At 56.5% G+C, this 19,474-nt stretch overlaps 1 long non-coding RNA gene across 1 annotated transcript; it reads right to left on the bottom strand.

Annotated features, from left to right (window-relative positions):
* Positions 1 to 1,939: 1,939 nt before the first annotated feature.
* On the bottom strand, positions 1,940 to 19,406 carry LOC129151202 (uncharacterized). Its single transcript, XR_008557949.1, has 6 exons — positions 19,396 to 19,406; positions 12,350 to 12,488; positions 8,499 to 8,684; positions 7,474 to 7,567; positions 6,808 to 6,926; positions 1,940 to 2,132 (listed from the first exon to the last, which is right to left on the bottom strand). It is a non-coding gene; the product is annotated as an uncharacterized LOC129151202 (long non-coding RNA).
* Between the last annotated feature and the right edge of the window lie 68 nt (positions 19,407 to 19,474).

The raw sequence follows: 19,474 nt of genomic DNA, 5'->3' as shown, positions 1-19,474 counted from the left end.
GGTTCCAGGTCGCAAGTCCCCAGGACACCCTAGGAACCTGACCCAGGCCCCTCCCCAAAAGGAGGGGAGAGGCAGGATGACTTGACATCAGCTCCATCCTGCTCTCAGCTTCCCTGCTCCACAGGCAGAGTCCCAGCTAACTGGAGGTGTGTGAGGGTGGGTCTACTCCATGGGAATCAGGTCCTGCTTGATGTCTCCATTCATTCACTCATTCATTCATTCGTTACTCTCTTGGCTTGGTTGGTTGAATGCTTGTTTATCTACTAACTCATTCATTTAATCACTAACTTCCCATGTGCTGAACACAGACATGAATGAGGCATTCCCAGGGCTTCCAGGAGCTCACAAGCTACAGATAGCAGATGTGCAAACACACGTGTTCTGGGGACGTGGGGGCACAAGAGGGAGGTGCTAGGTACACTGAGGAACAATTAATTTGGTCAGGACCTCGGGGAGGAAAGCATGCAAGGGAAAGGGCATTGTCTGGCTGAGGAGCCAGCCTGAGCACAGGCCAGGAGGTGGAGAGGAACAGGGAACAGTGAGCCGCCTTCCCTGTGGCTGGAAGCCAGACAGGACAGGAAGGCGAAGGGCCTTGAGAGTCAAGCGGAGCAGCCAGGGTTGCGTCCAGGGGCGACTGTGGGGCCTCTGCTGGTTGTAGGCAGGGAGTGTGTGTGCTCTGCTCTGTGCTGCAGGCAGCACACCAGGTCGGCCATGTGTTTCTGGGGCCTAAGTCTCAGGAGACCCCAGGAGACCCTAGGAGAAAGAGATTCCATTGTCCCGAGTCTGGCCAAGCCCAAAAGCCCTGAGTAAGGAAGCCCCCCAAAAAGATCCAGGGCCCAAACCTCTGGAAATGGGCAGAATGACTCTCACTGTCTGCACAATTCGAGCCTCCCTTTCTATTCACACACCAAGTCCTCCCCATCCTTCCTCCCATTCTCCCTCCCCCAAAGCCTACCAGAGGCCTCTTCCCGAGACCTCACTCACCCAGGGACCTGCTGTCATTCAAAGCCTTTGGAACAGTAGGACCCCGATTCTGAGCATTCCAAGCGGAGCAGGGAGGGTCTGACCATCCACAACCCCAGGGCTATCAGCTCCTTTAAGAGGAGGGACATTCTTTTCCGAGTGGCCCCCACTGTGCTGGCTGCTTCCACCTTGTGACCTCACGTAACCCAAGGGGTTGGTGACTCGCCCAGGTCACCCAGGTTGTGTGGAGAGCTGGAGCAGGAAACCCGCCTTCTGGGACTCTAGGGAAGGCTGGGTCCTGGAGGAGAGGGGAGGGGAGGGGAGGGAGAAAGGCTGAGAAGACACGCACAGAGAGGGCAGAAGGGCAGAGAGGGGGTGAGGCAGCAAGGATCAGAAGGGAGGAAAAGAGAAACAAGCCCTAGCTGGTTTGGCTCAGTAGGTAGAGCGTCGGCCTGCGGACCAAAGGGTCCCGGGTTCGATTCCAGTCAAGGGCACGTACCTCAGTTGCAGGCTCCTCCCCAGCTTGGGCCCTGGTCAGGGCTCGTGCAGGAGGCAGCCCAATTGATGTGTTTCTCTCACATCGATATTTCTTTCTGTCTTTCCCTCTCTCTAAAAATAAAAATAAAAATCAATGGAAAAATATCCTCGGGTGAGGATTTTTTTAAAAAGAAAAAAAGAAACAAAATAGAAGAAAGTGTCAAAGGAGGGAAGTGAAGCAGCAAGAGCCTAAAGCGAGGAGAGAAGAGGGTGCCGATGGCAGAAAAGGAGGACAGAGGACTGGGGGGGCAGGGGGTGGGAAGCCGGTGGTGACCTGGCCTCCTTCTTCTGCAGTGGAGGAAATGGGGACCAGGGAGGGTCCCCGACTTGCTGAAGGTCGCCAGGTGCCTCATGCCTGGGCTGTGACTCTCATTCTTCTTGGCAAGAAATTCGTTTGAACCCAAACATTTTGGGGGTTCCAGAGAATGAAGAGACAACATTGTTTTAATTATTTTATTTTTTGAATAGATAATATATGCATATGATACAACACTCAAAATGTACAAAAAGGGAAACAGCTGTCCAGTTCCTCTTCCACAGGCTCCTGCAAGTTACCTGGTCCTTGTGTGTTTCCAGAGCTAATGTCAGCATACAGAAGCACGCAGGCAGATATGTTCTCTTGTTACATTTACCTAGAAAGGAGCATAAGAACACATTGTACTTTGCTCCCTCCCCGCCAAAGTCCATTCCACGCCCATGCATACAGAGTTGTCTTGTTCTTTTGAGTGACTGTATAGTATTCCACTGTTTGGATGGACTGCAACATTTTTGAATCATGTGAGACCTCATTCATATTAAAGAGTGTACAAAACATATACAGTTTAAAGAATAATTATGCCAGGTAAAGCCAGCACTTAGGTAACCACCATCCCGGTCAAGAAATAAAACATTTCCAGCCCTCCAGAAACATCCACAAAAGTCCCCTTAAAGGCCCCTCCCTCTCTCTAAAAGCAACACCATCCTAATGCTTTCAGTATGATTTCCTTCCTTTTCTTTATAGTTTTACCACTCATGTAAATATCCCCAGCACATAGCTTAGTTTTTATCTTAACAGATTTTAATCTTTATATAAAGAGAATCATAATGCAAATACTAGGGGAATTCTGCTTCTTTTTCCACCATGTCATTGCACGTAGCTGTGGTCCCTTTTCATGGCTGTATAGCATTCCAATTGCTAAAATTTTCCTTAATCTGCACATCCCCAGTGGGGGGCGTGCAGAAGGCAGCTGATCGATGTTTCTCTCTCATCGATGTTTCTAACTATCTCTCTCCCTTCCTCTCTGTAAAAAATCAATAAAATATATTTAAAAAATAAAATAAAATAAAATTTTCCTTAATCAGTCCCTTATGAATAGACATTCAGGTATTTTTCCAGTCTTGTTATTACAAATAATACAACAATCGATAAAACTTGTTAATTTACACATATGCAAGTGTACGTCTAGGATAAATTTCCAAAAGTTGAAATGCTGGGTGGGTCAAAGGGCAAGGGGTGTGTGTGTGTGTGTGTGTGTGTGTGTGTGTGTGTGTGTGTGTTCAAGCAGGGAAGTTAGAGGGAGTGTCCACTGGAATAGTTGTCGGGGAAGAAGACTGGAGTTAAATGCTGCTTCCTGGGCTGGATGGGCTGGAGCAGTGGTCGCCAACCTTTCGGAACTCACAGACCAGCCGTGGTCCGCGGACCACCGGTTGGCGACCGCTGGACTGGAGCACTGGCTTGGGGCGGTGGTCCTTCTGCTTTTACATTTGCTTGTCTATAAAAGGGCATCCTTCGGCCTGGCCAGGGGGGCTCAGTTGGTTGGGTGTCGTCCCATGCACCTAAAGGTTGCATGTTTGATCCCCGAGGGGGGCGTGCAGGAGGCGGCGGACTCTCATGTCCATGTTTCTCTCTCGCTTCCTCTCTCTCTACAAAAAAAGCACACCTTTCAGTAGCAAAGAACAAAGCATAGTTTTCTGTCTTCGATGAAAACAACGCAGGAGAAGGACCTACTACTTCTGTGGAAGTATATGTTTGAAGGGAAGCTAAAATTCTTATAAATTCTCCTTTTTCTGTATTTAATTTTCCAAGGTCAATCTTGATAGTTAAGAGATTGACACTGAAAATCACCACAACCAAATACAGACCCTGGCAACCCTGGTGCACCTCCCCATAGACCAGTGGTTCTCAGCCTTCCTAATGCCGCGACCCTTTAATACAGTTCCTCATGTTGTGGTGACCCCCAACCATAAAATTATTTTCGTTGGTACTTCATAACTGTAATTTTGCTACTGTTATGAATCGTAAATATCTGTGTTTTCCGATGGTCTTAGGCTCTACAGCAGCGGTTCTCAACCTGTGGGTCACCTAAGACCATCGGAAAACACAGATATTTACATTACGATTCATAAACAGTAGAAAAATTACAGTTATGAAGTAGCAACAAAAATAATTTTATGGTTGGGGGTCACCACAACATGAGGAACTGTATTAAAGGGTCGCGGCATTAGGAAGGTTGAGAACCACTGCCTTAAGTCATCATATTGAAAACGACATTATCTTTAACTCATTGGAACTGAGATGACTTATTTAGATTTTGCAACGTAGGTGTACAGGGATTTTTGACTCACCTCTTCTGATATCAAAGGAGATGTATTTTTGAAATATATTTTTGTTGATTTCAGAGAGGAAGGGAGAGGAAGAGAGAGAGAGGAACATCAATGATGAGAGAGAATCATTGATTGGCTGCCTCTTGCACACCTCCCACTGGAGATCGAGCCCACAATGCGGGAATGTGCCCTAACCAGGAATCGAACCATGACCTCCTGGTTCATAGGTTGACCACTAAGCCATACTGGCTGGGCTATTTGATTAGAGAGAGAGAGAGAGAGAGAGAGAGAGAGAGAGAGAAACATTGATGTTAGAGAGAAACATCAATTGGTTGCCTCCTATATGTGTCCTGATGGGAATTGAACCCATCACCTTCTGGTGTACAGGATGACGCTCTAACCAACTGAGCCACTCCAGCCAGGGCAAGATGTATTTTTTTAATTGATATATAATTGACATGTAATATTGTATTAGTTTGAGAGAGAGAGAGAGAGAGAGAGAGAGAGAGAGAGAGAGAGAGAGATTGTCACATTGCCCTTGGTAAAGGCTGTACCCACTTACCCTCCTACCAACAGCACATGACTGCTTTTCGCCACCTCGCTGGACAAGTGGGCGGCCCCGCTGGGCTGAGCCCTGCAGAGTGACAGGGTGGCCAGGCAGGCCTGGGCGAGGGAGGGCTGGCTGGCTGCCCTTTGCCCCCACCGGGCTGGGTGGCTGATGGGGGTAGGCTGGGTGCTATTGCAATCACAAAGTGAGCGGACAACAGGAAACGTGGGTGCTGCGTCCTCGAAGCTGAGTCCACAAAGGGGACACAACCCCTGAGCTTGCAGAAGCCTCGGCCTCAACCCAAAAGAGCTCTAGCAGGAGGGAACGAAGCCCCCTCCCCCTTTCCCAGCACTGGTGTCATGGGGGGGGTGGGGGCGGGGGACAGGGCATGTGAAAACTCAGGCCTCGACCGCGAGCTGGGAAGGTTGACAAACAGAGCTGAACCATGTACAGAAATGGCCGTCTTGCAACTTCCTCTCCTGGTTGAGACACTGCGAGAGGCTCCTTGAGCCCCAGCTTCGGTCGCCTGGGCCCCTCAGAGCTCCCGGGCGCTGGGCAGAGCCCCGCTGGCTCTTCAGTGCATTAGGACATCGATCAAATGTTTACTGGGGGCCCTGTGGCCCCCCCAAACAGGCGAAGACCCCTGCCTGGGGGGCTGATCTGGAGCAGGGGACAGGGATAAGCAGAGTGTCACTGCCCGTCAGAATGTGCTGAGGGGGGCGGGAGGGCGGGCCCCCCTGAGACAGACCCTGAGAGCAGGTGAGGGAGCCAGCCCAGCAGGGGGCTGGGAGAGGTCCAGGCCGGGGAACAGCCAGGTCCCACACCAGGCAGGGGTGCGAGGGGCCGGGGGGCCGAGGGGAGAGGGGGGGCTGCGTCAGGTGGGGCCTTGGGGAGCGCTGTGTGGAGCTGGGTTTTGGCTCCAGCTGGAAGGGAGGCATCATAGCGGGACCCATTCTCTCTTCTTCAAAGCTCAAGTCGGCGCCATCATCATCCCCGTGGGACAGATGAGGAAGCTGAGGCTCAGAAGTGGCTGGGGGAGGGTCTGCCTGAGACCCGGCTTGTACCCCGGCCAGGGCGGCCGGGGCGGAAAGAGCCTGTGGCCCCGACAAAGGCGAGGGGAAAGGAGCCGGCACCTGCAGAGGCCCCGCTGTCCACCTGCAGCAACTCTCCCGCCCTCACACAGCCCCGGGGCGGGCATGTTATCCTCAGCGCCATTCCCAGTGAGGGGACGGGCTCAGGGCGGGATGTGAGGGGACAGGCTCAGGGCGGATGTGCGAGGACCCACAGCTGGCGAGCAGCGGAGGGAGCGGGGCTGCAGCTCCGAGGGCTGACGGTCCCCATCTCGCTTCTCCCAAGGGTGTTTCCGAACCTCACCATCTTCCTCAGCTCTCACATGTCCACAGGCCAAGTGCAAACCTCTGAGGCCTGTGCCGGAGCCCCCAGCACCCAGAGTCCGCTGGCCTTTCCACCCTCCCCCACCCCAAGTGGGCCAGCCCCACCCCCACCTCCAGCCCCAAGATACTTCTCAACATTCCTAGAACCTCTTTCTCAATCTTCACACGCCCTTTGCTCACCGGCCTCCCCCTTCCACACCACCAGGCTCTGTCTCTCAAGGGCGCGCCTCCTCCAGGCTGCCCTCCAGACACCCTCCTCCCTGTTTGCCTCCTTCTCTCCCAGCCCCCCCGAGTCTCCCATCTGTGCCAACTCCTGTCCCCCGCTGCCAGTCTCAACCACAGGAGGCACAGATCTCCAGAGCTGGCCGACCGCCCTGGGCCCTGAATCACGGCCACCCCACCACACCCTTGTCTCCTGCTGACCAGGCCTACAGACGGGGAGCTCACCTCCTGGCCACATCACTCAGCCTCCGGTACCTCAAACCCACCGCCACCCACAGCGACTTCCTTCTGCTCACCACGGGCAGTACCCCCCCGCTGCGGGCTCGCTGAGGACAGGAGCTGCTTCCCCTCAGCCCCCCTCGTCTGTGGAGCCCCCCTCTCCATCCTCTCCTCTCTCCATCCCCTCCTCTCTGGGTAACCCCTGGATCCCCGATTGGAAGTGTGGCCTCTGGGCAGGTTCCTTCCCCTCGCCAAAGCTCAGAGGCTTCCTCTCTACAGAGAGGTCGGCAAGACCCGCGTCCCAGCATTGTTCCAAGGGCTGGGGAAGATGGTCGCCTTTACCTGGACACAGCAGGGGTCCGGTTAGCGCCGTGGTCGGCAAACTGCGGCTCACAAGCCACATGCGGCTCTTTGGCCCCTTGAGTGTGGCTCTTCCACAAATTACCACGGCCTGGGCGAGTCTATTTTGAAGAAGTAGCATTAGAAGACATTTAAGTTTACAAAATTTCAGTCGTTGTGCTGTTGATATTTGGCTCTGTTGACTAAGGAGTTTGCCGACCACTGGGCTAGTGCCTGTCCCACTCATTAGCCTCCGCAGGTGTGCACTGAGCCCGTGGAGACAAGCCTGACCGGAATCCTGTCCCCGTCCTCCGTGTGCTGCGTGGCTGAGGGCAAGTCACTCAGGGCCTCAGCGTCCTCCTCTGTGAAATGGGGCGATGATAACAGGGTGCTTCCCACGGGGCTGTGAGCAGGAGGTCAGACAGCATGCGTGACGGTGGTGAGTGAGGTGCATGCCCAGTGTCCCCGGGGAGGAGGACGGCGCTCCTTCGTCTCCGAGGCTCAGGCTCTCTGCAGCCTCCGCCTCTCAGAGCTCCCACCCAGGCCTCTCCACAGTCCCCTGGGGAAACTGAGGAGTGCAGGGGCCAGAGAGCCCTGAGGCAGCAGCCCCCCCACTCCCCCCCCCCCCACCCCCCACCCCCCCCACACACACACACACTTCTCCCTCACCCTGTCTGAGCAGCCAGGTCTTGGCAGGGGAAAGCCAGGCTGAAAAAAGGCCTCGGGTCTGGAGTCGGGACCTAGTGAAGGGGTAGGAGGGGCCCTTTGGAAAGAAGAAGGAAAAGTAATCATTACTGCGCTCCCTTCATGGACCCAGCGCCTGGCACCAGGCCCTGGGACAGGAATGCTCTCCATTTCACAGATGAGCCACGTGGCCCAGAGCCGAGCCCGGACCCGCAGGGCTCCAGGCCACAGAGCAGACAGGGCCGGAACCGGGATAGACCCGCGCTCACGTCACTGCCAAACCTGAGCTCAGTTCGCTGCCCCCGTGTGGGGGCATGAGCCCTTGGGGCAGGGGTCTCTGTGTGTGGGGTGGGAGTGAGAGGGCCCTGAGGGGGCCAGGGACTGAGAGCTGACTTCCGCTTCCACACTGTGGGGCCCAAGGCCAGTCCGAGGCTGCCCAGGAGTCCCGGGCAGAGTGGGGGCCGCCCAGAGCACGGGAGCAGGAGGCGCAGGCCGGAAGGAGTTAACTGTGTGAGGGACCTGAGTGAATCAGAGGCTCCGCAGGCTGCGATGGAAATTCCCTGTGCATGGCGTGTGGTCACCCAGAAAAGGGAAACGGTGCTTTTCGGAGCAGAGGACAGCGGGGGCTGGAGCTCCGGAGCAGATGCCGGCCTGGGTGGGGCCGGCGAGGGTGCTGTGGCCAAAGGGGCCTGGCCTCTGGGTCTGCTCAGACCCTGGGGTGGGAAAGGGGCTGTAAGGAGCTGCCAGGCCAGGCCAGGCAGCTGGAGTGTGTCCATGGGCCCTGACGGATGAATAGGAGTTCACCAAAGTCCGAGGAAGGAAGGGCACTCAGACCGTGGGAAATGCCGAAGCCAAGACACAGGGATGTGACTCAGAATGCAGAGCCTGCTCCCCCCTGCTTTGGTTGGGGAACCCGGTTCCTGTCCTTTAGGGTCCAGCCCAAGTGGGAACCCTCCCACCCCAAGTATTCACCACTCCTTCTTGGTGTCTCCCAGGATTTTGGAACTCACCTGCCTTCTCCACAGACCTGTGGGCAGGGCCGTGTCCTAGCTTTAGAGAGAGCTTGCCCTCAGCTCGGTGTTTGTGCAACGACAATTTCACAGAAAACGATTCGGAGGCTCAGAGAAGTGAGGTGACCATCAGCCAGCTGGCTGTGGCTGAGCGGGGCTCGAGCCCGGGCTTTTGCCTCGCCTGGCCTTGGCGGGAGGAAAGGAATGGGGCAGTTAGGTCCTTCCCTCCAGGCAGGGCAGAGGGTCCTGAGCATGGGTGGCCTGGCCAGGGACGGCCATCTGACAACTCTGCTGTCTGAGGCCTGCTGCCCCTCAAGCTTCAGGTCAGCCACTGCTGCCCGTCACCGTGCTGGGCGACTCTGTCCTCCCCGGAGGGAGCCTGAGGCTGGCGCTGAAGCAAGGGGGTAACCGGCTGGAGGGAGAAGGGGGTTGGGTGTCTGGAAATCTGGACACGTCCCAGCTGTGTGGTCTCAGGCACGCAGCGTCCCCTCTGAGCCTCAGTGTCCTCTTACGGTGGCGATTAAGGGACAGGCTTGTTCCAGAAAGAACTGGCTGATGGTAACTGCACCCCTCAGCACCAGCGTGAGGGCATTTGTCTAGTATTAGCCACGAGTCTGCGTCCTGCCCGTGCTCGCTCTCCTTGGAGCAGTCCCTGCTGCAGCACCACCCTGCCTGCCATTTCCTAAGCGGGGTGTGCTGTGGTCTCGGGCCCGGTGTCCGTCTGTCCCGCCCCGTTCTGCACCGTGAGAGGGGCCTGTGACCCACACCAGCCCGAAGAGAGCAGTGGCTGGGGCCTCCTACCCAGAAACGGGGCCCCAGCAGTCCCCACGTGCCTCAGGTTGAGGGCGCCCAGAGAAGCCACCCTCGGGCAAGGCCAGGCCGCATGGTGGCGGCCATTGGTGTTGGAGCTTTTCCAAGCACGAAGGGGAACTGAGACTGTGGGAATGTGCCTCGGGCAGGCAGGGTGGGCTGGGCCCCGTGGGAAGGGGCTGCTGCTCTCAGGAGCCCAGACGAATGGCGTCCTGGGGTCGAGGAGAGAAGGGGACCTGCAGACTGGCCGCTGTGGGGTGGGGGGGTCACTGTTAGGTGCCTCCAGGTCTTCCAGAGAGAGCTGGCCAGGCAGTGGGAGGTTGGGGGGCTGTGTGGGGAAGGAAAGAGGAAGCCATGGGGAGAGGGGGGATGGGGCTGCTGGGGATGGAGTGGGAGTGGGGGCTGGGGGCCTGGAGCCACTTTGGCCGCAGCCACTCACTCCTCCCCTTTCGGTTTGTAAATAGCTGCTGGCTCCGTGCAGGCGGGATGGCCCTGCCCCTTCTGTGGCCTGTGTCCAGGGAGGCCCAGGTCTGAGTCGCTGCAGATGCACAAACCCTGGATGTGGGGACCCCAGGAGGCATCGAGGCCGGTCCGGCCTTTGGCCCGGGTGGGCAGGTTCTGATGGGCCCAGCTCTGGGCAGCCCCATGCTGTGGTCACCGAGGTAACGCAGCTGAGACAGAACTTGATGACTCGGCCACACGGGGCTTATTTATAACTGGGCCTCCGCGGGCAGAAGCAGCTGCTGAGCCGCCAACTCAGCACTTGGGCTGGCCCAGGGCACCCAGGAGGGACAGCATGGTGGGGCCCAGGCTGGCCTGGTGGCCCCTCAGCCTGGGCCTCGGGGTCCTGGGGTCCCCAAGGCCTCTCTGGCTGGAGCAGGTCCCTGTGCTCTGCGATGGGCGGGCCTAGAGCGGCCGGGGGAGCTGCTTTGGGCCGGCATCTCAGGACCTCCTGGACCAAGGGGGTGGCTGACCTTAGTGAGTGGACTGGTCAGTCCCCAGGGGGCTCAGGCCTCACCCTTCCTGCGAAAGAAACTTCCTCCAGAGGTCAGATGCTGTCAGCAAACTCAACAAGAAGCAAGTCATCTCCCCTCCCCTTCTTGCAATAGCAGCTTCAAAACAAAACAAAACACATTTGGGAAGAGGGCAGTGCCGAACCCGAAGGCCTGGCCCTAAGGGTGGAACTCTAGGCCCCTGGCAGATGGGGAAAGGCTGGGTCCCCCCCACACCCCAGGGCTCCCCCATCACAGCACATGGCACTCATCTCCTTGGGGGACTGACGGGGCTGACCCTGCCCCTACCCTCCAGACAACCGCTTGCCTTTCTTCTGAGGAAGAATTGGAGGAAGGTGTCCAACCCTTCCCTAAGGTTTGCAGGAATACAGAGTTTCTTAAAGTCTTTCTCCCACTTCTGAACCGTCTGGGTCAACCTTGTCACCTTCCGCTCTGACTGTCCCGTCAACACCCTGCCTCCCAAACTTGGTCCTGGCCTTCCCACCTCCGAGCCTCGTTCCAGTCTGGCCCCCGCCTGGCATGCCCTTTCCATCCCCCAGTCTATCCAAGCCCCCTCTCTGTCCAGGCCGATGCTGAGCCCCACGGCCTCAGCCCCAAAGCTGAGGCTCTTGGGATGTAAAACTCAAGGCAAGCCCTGGCCAGCGTGACTCAGTGGTTAGAGCAACAGCCCGAAAACCAAAAGATCTCGGGTTCAATTCCGGGCAAGGTCACCTACCTGAGTTGCAGGTCCCCCCCGCCCCCCCCATGGTTGGGGCACATACGGGAGGCAACCGATGGATGTGGCTCTCTCACATCGATGTTTCTCTCTCTCTCTTTCTCTCTCCTCTCTCCCCTTTCCTCCTCCCTTTCATTCTTTCTAAAATCAATGGGGGGAAAATAGCCTCCTGTGAGGATTAACAAAAAAAAAAAAAAAAAAAAAAAAAAAATCAAGGCAAACTTGGGGCCGAAGTGGATGAAGGGTTTTACAGCCCAGGTGCCACCATCACTGCTCGGAGGAGAAAGCCTCGGCCTGGAGGGGTCAGGGGTGGCCCAGCCATTCAGGGAACGAAGGAGAGCTGAGACCAAAGCCACGTGCCCTGACCCCCGGCAGCTCTCACCCCCCGGCCTCTGACCCCTTGGGCCACCTGCTCGGCCTTGACCTTGAATGACAGCCCTGCTGGCCCCTTCCTCTTGGCGGAAGCTGTCGGGGATGAGAATGACAGAGGCCTGGGGTCTGGGGTAACTCAGGCCATCTAAGCCTGGCCTGGGGCCTGGGGCCTGGGGGGGCAGGCACACTTGGGCTCCTCTGGGCAGAGTTGGGGGCGACGCTCAGGGCACCCATCTTGGCCCTGGGCTGGAGCCGCCCAGGCTGCAGCTGCCCTGTTTCCACATCGGCAGTAGCAAGTCCGGCGCCTGAGAAAACAGGAAGCGCCCAGTCACCACAGGAAGCATGTGTGCGCAGCCTCCCCACCCCCGGCCCATTGCAAAACGCCAACAGCCCCATTACCACAGGCACCGCACAGTGGCGGCACAAACGCTCCGGCCGACCCTCGGCTTGCCCAGCAGCCCGACAGACAGACTCCAGCCCTCCCCGGCCGGCCAGCCGGCCGCAGGGTGGTGTCCAGCTGTGGCCTGGAGCAGCGGGAGGTTCCCAGGCTCCGGGCCTCATGCCTGCCTCTGGGTTCTCAGCCCGGTCCTCAAACCGGCCTGAGCCAGGCCTGCTTTGGCCGCTGTGAAATCAGAATGTGGGGTCAGGGGTCACAGAGAAGCCATGGCTCTGCCCTGGTGGTTGGCAGTTGCGAACTCGGGGCCTGGCCTTCAGACCCTGACAGGACCCAATCCCCCCAGCCTCACTGAGGCCGTTGGCCCAGCGTCTGCCACCCCCACGACCCCAGGGAGCCATCTGCTTTCAAGCCCACACCTGCCTGCCACACCCTCTGCCCAGCCCCACGCCTTCCCAGCCGAGACTGTGCCAGCCCCTGGGACCCACCCAGGCTGGCCTTTGGGCGGCCGGGCCCTCCTCGTCCCGCCCCGGCTGCACCAACTCACCGCTTGTTTCTGGCTCCCCGGCTCAACCCTCGGAAGGAGACAGGAGTCCAGCGAGGCCAAGACCCAGTTCCCGGGGAGGCCGTGCTCCTCCAGGCCCGGGGGCAGCAAGGAAAAGAGAAGAGAGCGGAGCATTTCATGGCTATAACAAATCAAAGGGGGAAGTCAAGCAGGAGAAATAAGAAACTTCCCTACCCAGGGCACGGGGACCTGCCAGGCAGCAGCCCCCGGTGCCCCAAGGCTTCCCTCCTCCCTCCTGCCTCCCTGGCCAGGGCCCAGATCTGGTGCCCTCTCCCCAGGCCTAGGCACCTGGGCACCCAACCATCCTTCTTGCTATGCATCCTGGGGCTGGGCACCTCTTGTCTCTGGGTCTCAGTTTCCCCTTAATGGGCACAGAAACCTGAGAGTCGGGTGCTGGCCGCCTCCAGAGAGGGCTGCAGATGGACAAGGACCCTCGGGGATGAAGGGAGGATGAGGCATCCTGAGAATTCCTAGTGGGAGAGCTGGGCTGGGCTGGGCTGGTCTATGAGAGGAGAAGCGGGCCCAAAGCTAGAGGCAGGAGCACGGAACAGAGGCAGGAAGAGCCCTGGAGTGCGAGAGAGAACAGGCAGGGCTTGACCTCAGCGCTGTCCCTGCTAAACTCTCTAAGCCGGACCGCGGGGTCCAGGGGCCGGGCGCCCCTGTGTGGGCACTGCGGGCACCATGGCTTGTCTTCCGCTCAGGTAGAGACTTTTTTTTTTTTTTTTTAAGGGGAGGAAAGCTGACATATTAAAAAGAAGGATGCACATCTGTAACCATTTTCAAGATAAAATGAGGAACTTCAGGAACATTTCGGCTAGTTTGGGGGCCACTCTGAGCCATGCCCTCCGATGCCCGGCAGACCCTCCTCCAGCCGCTCCTCGGCCATCGAAATACATTGGCGGAGACTCAGGAGGCCGCCACTTGAAGCCCTCCTGAGACGGTGCGCTCACTCCCTTACTCCAGGGGCCTACGCTCTCACTAGGAGCAGACCCTCCTGAGCGCCAGCCCTGGGGCTCCGGCGATGTCTGCTGGACAGCTGTCAGCCGGGCCAGGGATGCGGGAGAGAGCGGCAGGCCCTGGGATCCCTCCAAGCGGCGATCACGCTGCTTCACTCCCAACCTGTCAGGCAGATAAGATAAGAAAGTGGCAGTGACTGTTGGAGTCCAGACTGCCGAGCCAGACAGATCCAGGGTGTGAACCTGGGCAAGTGATCTCACCTCTCGGGCCTCGGTTTCCCCGTTTGGAAAATGCCTACCTTGAAAACGTGCAAAGAGACAAAGGAGGTCATGGAATGGGGTGTTCGTGTGGCCAGCATCACACAACAGAGGCCCCTCCCATCAGCACTCAGGAACCCCACTTCCTCCCTCCTCTCCCCTTCACCTGCCCGAGGGGGGTGAGAACCTCGGCTCCCGGTTCTTCTCTGCACCCCCAGGGCCCCTGTCCTCGCTCTGACCTGTCAGGTCTGGGAGCATGCTGTGGCTGCGGTTCCCAGCCCTACCCCAAGGCGCTCCCTCCCTGGGACGGAGACCTGGGGGCCCAAACACCTGCCCTGGCAGGACTCCCCACCGCTGCTCACACTCCTCCTGCCCTCACAAGATGCCCCTTTCACCCTCAGACAGCCACGACTGTTTCAACCACTGGTGCCATTCATCGGGCACTTTACATACACCATGTCTTGTAATCCTCGAAGCGGCAGGCATTCGGACCCCCATTTCACAGATGAGGACACTGAGGCTCAGAGGGGAGGTGTGACTGGTACCAGATCAGCTGTCCAGAACGGTGCAGCTCTGAGATGAGGGCTCGGTTCTGACCGCCAACCCGGTGGAAATCCTATGCAAACCAGGATGCAAAGCAGCACCTCTTCCTTTGAGCTTTTCGGGGTTGTCACTGCTGCCCAGGCCCACGGCTTCTCCAGGTCCCCCGCTCTCTCCCCATCACCAGAGCTCCTGCTTCTCCTGCTCCAGGTGGCAGGATATCCGTTGGAAATTCTCCAGCCTCCGGTGCCCAAGAGAGCAACGAGGTGATAAAATCCAGAAAGGTGGGCAGGTCCCGGAATCAAGTGCTCCCCTTGGCTCCCTGGCCTGGCGTGCACACCTAGCAGTGAGACGTAACTCCCTGGAGAGACGGGCCCAAGGGGGCAGCCTCCCCTAGTGGCTAGAACCAGGGCACGGGTGCCAGACACTCACAGGTTTAAATCTCACCTCTGGACCTGAGACAGCACCCCTGGGAAGTGACTTCACCCTGACATGGACAGGGAAGGCCTCTCCTGGCCCGGAGACGTCACGGGAGGGAAATGTGTTTCTAAGGGCTCAGGCCTTCTTGGTGCCTGGTCTCCTTTAAGCCTCATCACAGCCCTGACAAGTAGGGGCTGTCATTTCTCCCACTTTATAGAAGACACAGGTAGAGGAGTCTTTCCCAGGTCAGAAACACACAGCCTGGCAGGGCCCTGAGCCCCAGTTCCCTGTGCCTCCGAGTCAGATGCACTTACACTGCCCCAGAGAGGTCCCCCTTTCTTTTCGCCTAGAGAGTGTTCCCCACCACCTCCGCCCGCAGGGTCAGAGGCCCTAAGTGGCAAGCTGAACCAGAACCGGTTGGGACTGGGGGGCTTGGCCCTGCCTAGCCCTGGTGCAGCCCCCAAATGTCTGACTGCCCTTGCTCTTGGGTTGGGCTTGCTGACAGCTGCCTGGGCACGCAAGGCGTGGGGACCAGCTGCAGCAGGGCCTCTCCCAGCAGCTCCCCGCTGTGTTGGCCACCCTACCCTGTCACCCCGTAACCCTATAACCGTGGGGGTGTCTGCCCTCTCCCCTAAGAGGGGTGTGAGCCCTTCCAAGAGGCCTGTGGGCTGGGGCCAGAAAACCAAGAAGCTGAACTTGAGCTTCTCACTTGCTTGGGTCCCTTCCAAGGTCCTGGGAGAGAGGCCTCAGGAAGCTTGTATTTGTGATTTGTGTCCCTTTTTCTTAAAGAGGCCCCCAAAATTAAATAAGTGTCCGGCTCCACAAAACCTAGCTCAGTCCCCAGACTGGGGGCAGTGGACAGAGTCCCGTCCTCCTCCGCTCTGCTCCTTGCTGCCTCTGTGACTTCAGGCGAGACCCCCGCCCTCCCACCTGTACAGTGGGGATGATGCCCGGAGGGTCAGGGGGTGCAGCAGGGGCAGTGAGAGGAGCTCAGGGTCCCCATCTTTCACAAAAGGCCCGAATCCCGAGGCCCTTCACCAGCCCGGACTGGTTTCACCTGCAACAGCCCTGTGGGATACGTGGGGGCCCCTACCCCCATCTTCCAGCTGAAATAACAACTTTGGAACTGAAGGAGCCGGCCGAAGCCCCCCCAGGCGGCCCAGCCCTGAGCGGGGAGGAGGGGGCCGCGGGGCAGACCCGGGCTCCGGGAGCGGGTCAGGGGGTGCGGGGGAGGGCTCGGCGGAGGGGCGGGGGGAGGCAGCGTCCCGCACTGTCTCACCGCAGAGCAGACCTCGGCCCTTATCTGCTCGGGCAGCTTCCGCCGCCCACCCAGCCGGGCCGCAGGCCTGGCCCCCGCCCCCGCCTCCCGAGGGCCGGCCCGAGCGCCCCTCCCCCGGCCGCCAGCCCCCAGGGAGCGCCGGCTGCCGGGCTGTGCCCTGTGCCCAGCGGAGCAGAGAAGGGCCCGCCCCCCCCCCAAGAGGGGGGCCGGAAGTGATAAATAACTCCGTGGGGGAAGCGGGGGCACCTTCGCCATGAGGCCTTCCCTGCCCCAGCTTGTCCACCCCAATCAGAGAGGGGCTCCCCCAACCAGGCCGCTCCAGCCAAAGCTGGGAGGGAGTTTGGGGTTCCTCAAAACCCAAGGGGGGCAGGAGAAGCAGGGGGTCGGTCTGCACGGGGGCACACGAGACCCCCGATCCCTCCTGCACACACACACACACGCACGCGCACACGCACGCGCACACACACACACACACACACACACACACGCTCACACGGCACAGCGCCGCGGGCGTCCCTGGCACAGGTGCGGGAGGGAAGAGAGACGCGCAGACACCTTAGAGAAAGTGAAAAGCAAGCCACAAACTGGAGGAGACGTCTGCCTCGGAAGACCTAAACGATAAGCATCCAAAATACATCAAGAACTTGCCAATCCACAGGAAAAACACAAGTGATCCCATAGAAAAACAGGTACAAGACACGAATGGGCATTTTCACAGAGAAGGAAACCCATTTGACCCAGCCGCGTCTAAGGGATGCTCAAGCTCATTGGAGCTGAGGGAGATGGATGCAAATGAAGACCACAACGAGGTGCTATTTTACACCATTCGAAGAGCAAAAATAACAGGCCTTCCGCACCCAGTCTTGGAGGAGAGGTGGAGCCACGGAATCTCCAGTGCTTGCTGGTCAGAGTGCAACTGATAGAAGCACTGGGCAGTGGCAGGCTCACACAATCTAGCCTTATCTTACAAAGCGGAGGCCCAGCATATCCCCTTCAGGCATAAAATCAAGAGAAACTCTGGCCAGTGCTCCAAGAGGCGTGGACAAGAACGTTCAAAGCTGCCCTGTTCTTAAACAGCAAACATCCTGACATAACTCGCGTGCCCATAAACCAGAGAACGGCTCAATTAATGACAGTGGCTTCGTTCACACGGCGGCACGTCATTCAAACAGTGCAAGCAAATAAACCAGTTCCCTGCGATACCATGAATGAATCTTAGCTCAACGATGTTGAATGGAAACGCCAGTCCCAGAAGAACAGATACTTCCTGTGAAGTCTCTACAAATAACCATGCTGGCTGCTTCCTCCTAATACCTGTGTGTTTAGGGAGGGACAGGATTACCCACCCAAAGGACTCCAGGGCAACACTGAGAAATTAGTATAACCAGTAAGAAAATGCTGTTGGCCCCTGTGCCCTATCAACAAGTACTTCAAAATGTAACCGGAAATATCCTATTCAAAATAGCCGCAAAAATGTAAAATACCTAGAAGTGAACTTATTATGCAGAAGTAAACAGTGGTGCAGGACCTAGATGAACACAATCATAAAAATCACTGAATAATATTTAAAAACAACCTTAGAACAGCTTTTTTTCCTTATTAAAAAAAAAAAAAGCCAAGTCAATTAGAATATAGTCTAGGCATACATGTATGTATGCAGGTAGGTAGATAAATGAAAACTCCATTGAAACTCTATTTTGTGATCAACCCAAAACTCAGGTGCCCCCAGGAGGAGGCAGGGAGGTGGATGGGGGAGGCGTAACAAGTAAGCGAGTGGATCCATAAACACCAGTGAAGTAAAAGTGGGCCCTGCAAAGGCTCGGATGCACAGGATTTCGCCCCCATTTGCCCTTCTGAGGTTGGAGAGAGGAAAAGGAACACATTAGATTCATTTGGACAGACTTTACGCAGGGTCTAGGCAAGCTTATCTATCTTTGCAGAAGCCCAAGGCTTAAGGTCAGGGGTTCCAGAGGGGCAGGTCCAGCTTGGAGAGATGGAGCCTGAGGCCTCTGTAGGAGCAGCGGGCCCTGGGTGAGCACCCGACGCTGCCCCTTCCCCTCTGAGGCCTTGGGCAAGGTGTTCGCCGCCCTGAGCCTCATGCCTTCCCACAGGAGGCTGCTGCCTGCCTGCCTGCCTGCCTGCAGCCCCCTGGGAAAGCCCTGAGAAGGTCGAGGCCACACTCGGGAAGCAGGAGACGTGGGCATCAGCACCCCAGCCCGGAGCCTCGAGCCCTGCACTGCCAGCCTCGCAGCCACCGCCTGGTCAGTGGCCCGGGCAGTCCCACCTCCTGGAAGCAGAAAGCCGAGGCCGGGTTGCTGAGAAACGCCCCCTAAAGGGACCAGAGCCAGTAGCCATGTGTTCAAGGCAGACGCTGGGCAATCCGGCGAAGTTAGAGCAAGAGGTCTGCAGTCCCTCAGCCCCTCCTGGCCACTCAGACCCGAGCAGCGTCCAGGCCCTCCTGCCCTGCTGAAGTTGGTCTGTTCCTGAGACCTCCAGACCAGTCAAAAACTCCTCCGTGCTCACAAGGAGAGCGGATCCCCCCCACTCTGTGTCTTTATCTGTTCTTTTCATTGCTGTGCTATCTTTTTTATACCCATGTATCTATCTACAAACATCAACAACAACAGCTAACCCTTAAACAGAACTCGCATATGCCAGATATAGTGCTAAGTGCTTTAGACATATTCATTCATTTAATCCTCACAACAATCCGATATAGTAATCCATTTTACAGATGAGGAAACTAAGGCATAAGGAGTTAAGTAATTTGCCTCAGAAACTCTAGTACCAGAATCTGGTTGTCTTAACCTTAACCATCAAACTAGGAGACCATTACAGATATATATATGTGCACACGCATACAATATACATTTATACACACACATATATCTGCACACACACATAAATATATACATGCTGTCATGTGCTGCATAACATTTCAGTCAACAAGGGTCCGAATATATGATAGTGGTATATCACATGTGTGTATTATTAGATTTTATTTGTAATTTTTAATATAAGTACATGTGATTGTACACATGTTTTAACATGTTTTTAAATTTTCTTTTTTTATATATTTTTTTAATTTTTTAATCCTCACCCAAGGATATGTTTTTTTTATTTTAGAAAGAGAAGAAGGAAGAGAGAGAGAAACATCCATCAGGTGCCACCTGTACATGCCCTGACTGGGGCACAAACCCGAAACCTAGGTATGTGCCCTGACCAGGAATCAAACCCACAACCCTTTGGCGCACAGGACATTCCAAATAACTAAGCCACACTGGCCAGGGCCCTTTTATATTTTTATAGTTTTTCTTTCCCCAACCATAGAATTCATGTTTTCACCCTATTGTGTGATCATATATATTTTTTATTTACAATTATACATGGACTTTTATATACTAATTCTCATGATCACATGTATATATATAAGGTTCCTTTTGTCGTTATTTAAAAATAGTGGATTATGTTAAATAAATATTTATTTAATGTCTCTTTTCTTACTTGGTTATACCTGGAAGCCCCCTGGAAGATCTAATTCACTGCTTTTAACGGTCACACATTAGTTTACCCACCATGTCATTCCACCTGGCCCTCCCGCTTATTGTCATCTTCCATGTCCCATCCCCAAGGCCCATGTTGCTTTAATCCGTT

This window comes from Eptesicus fuscus, chromosome 13, assembly GCF_027574615.1.
Source record: "Eptesicus fuscus isolate TK198812 chromosome 13, DD_ASM_mEF_20220401, whole genome shotgun sequence".
Taxonomy (NCBI): domain Eukaryota; kingdom Metazoa; phylum Chordata; class Mammalia; order Chiroptera; family Vespertilionidae; genus Eptesicus; species Eptesicus fuscus.
The sequence above is the reverse complement of the archived record's forward strand: the minus strand, read 5'-3'. Positions and strand labels throughout refer to the sequence as shown.